At 39.9% G+C, this 1,770-nt stretch overlaps 1 pseudogene; it reads right to left on the bottom strand.

Annotated features, from left to right (window-relative positions):
- Window positions 1-554: 554 nt before the first annotated feature.
- On the bottom strand, window positions 555-1,509 carry LOC107133792 (annotated as a pseudogene).
- Between the last annotated feature and the right edge of the window lie 261 nt (window positions 1,510-1,770).

Genomic DNA, 1,770 nt, shown 5'->3' with positions numbered 1-1,770 from the left:
GCTAATAATGGAAACTCTTCACATTATTTTCATCACACCTGAGACCCAAGTAGAATGACTCTTTTTAATCTAACAGAAAGGATAGTGACAGTACATAATATATGATAGATTTTCTAGCTACTGGTAGACCTGAACACCAAATTAGTATTCATATTTCAATGTATACCTTGTAAAATATCCCAGCTACTTCATTATAGACTCTGAGTCTATATCCAAAAGAAAGCAGACAAGATCAAAGTCCAAAACAAAGCAACACAGGTTAGATTGAAATATAAGATAAAATATGTTATACCTTATTTCTTCTCTGCAATGGTTTTAAGATTATAAAAAGAGATACAATAACATTCTGAGAGTATGACATGTAGTTCATGCTCCTGTCACTTATTTCCTAGGTTGACTATGTGCACTTTTCTTTCTTTTCAGTTATTTATGTATAAACATGAACAAAATGTATCTCAAAGGCATGCACTCACTCCTCTGTCCTCTTTGAAATTCTACTATACAGTTAGAATAAGCTAAAGTTCTTGTTCATCAAGGAGAAGGTTTCTAGTGTCTTACTTCTTTCTTAAACCTAAGCAAAACACTTTTGTGAATACGACCCTAAGGTCTTTGTTTATTGCATAAACAATAGGGTTGAGGGAAGGAGGAATGGTGTTGTGTAGCACGTTGAGTAGAACTGGAATCAAAGCATTCTTAGTCTCTGCCGGGTGAGTTACTGAAACCACTACAACAGCTGTGTAGAAGAAGAAGATGAGGATGAGATGGGAGCTGCAAGTGCTCAGAGCCTTGGAGACAGCTTCAGCAGAGTTCAGCCTAAAGACGGAGCGCAGAATCAGGGCGTAGGACAATATAATAAGACTTGGATCACTCCCCATTCCAAGCCATACCAGAGCCAATTGACAAATACTATTGGGCCTCCTATCATCACAAGCCAGGCTTGTGACTCCAAGATGAGAGCACAGGCAATGTTCAATTTCATTCCTGAAACAGTAATGACACTGAGCTGCAAGTACAGGCACTGGAATGACAAGTCATTTCTAAGCACCATGAACAGGGTAACTTTGAAGATAAAGGAATTGGTGACAATCAGTGGGTAGCAAAGAGGATGACAAATAGCTACATATCAATCAAAAGCCATGCAGAGGAAGACACCAGACTCCATGCCTAGAAAGCAATTAATGGCATAAATCTGAGCAAAGCACTCTGGGAGGCTAATGGCCTTGGCATCAAACCAGAAGATGGCCAGGATCTCTTTGGCACGATGGTGGTGGCCAGGCCCATGTCCACCACAGAGAGGATATCCAGGAAGAGGTACATAGGCTGCTTCAGAGAAGGGTCCTGGTAGATGGTGGTGAGGATGAGGATGTTTGCACCAACTGTGGAGAGATAGAGCAGTGCCAAAGGCAAGGAGAGCCAGTGCTGCCAGCTGTGAATGCCTGGGAATCCCATCAGAATGAACTCAGAGACCTGGAATTTGGAGCTATTGGAGCCCTTGAAAGATGCAGACATATTTTTCTATAAGAAAAGGAAAAAAAATTTCAGCATTGTTATCTCTGAATATTATCATTATTAAACATTATTTTTGAAATCTCTCTGTATAGATTGGGGCTATAACAAAATGACTGTTCCAATCTATCTCTTAGAGTAATTTAAGGTGAATTATAAGAAAGTTCTAGGATTTTAGCAAAATAGGAAACTTAAAAGTCACAGTTTTGGGACTGGGTGTGCAACTTGGTGGCAGAGTTATTGCCTAGCATGCATGAGCCTCTG

This window comes from Marmota marmota, unplaced genomic scaffold, assembly GCF_001458135.2.
Source record: "Marmota marmota marmota unplaced genomic scaffold, marMar, whole genome shotgun sequence".
NCBI classification, from domain to species: domain Eukaryota; kingdom Metazoa; phylum Chordata; class Mammalia; order Rodentia; family Sciuridae; genus Marmota; species Marmota marmota.
Note: the sequence above shows the minus strand (reverse complement) of the source record. Positions and strands in the feature narration are given on the sequence as shown.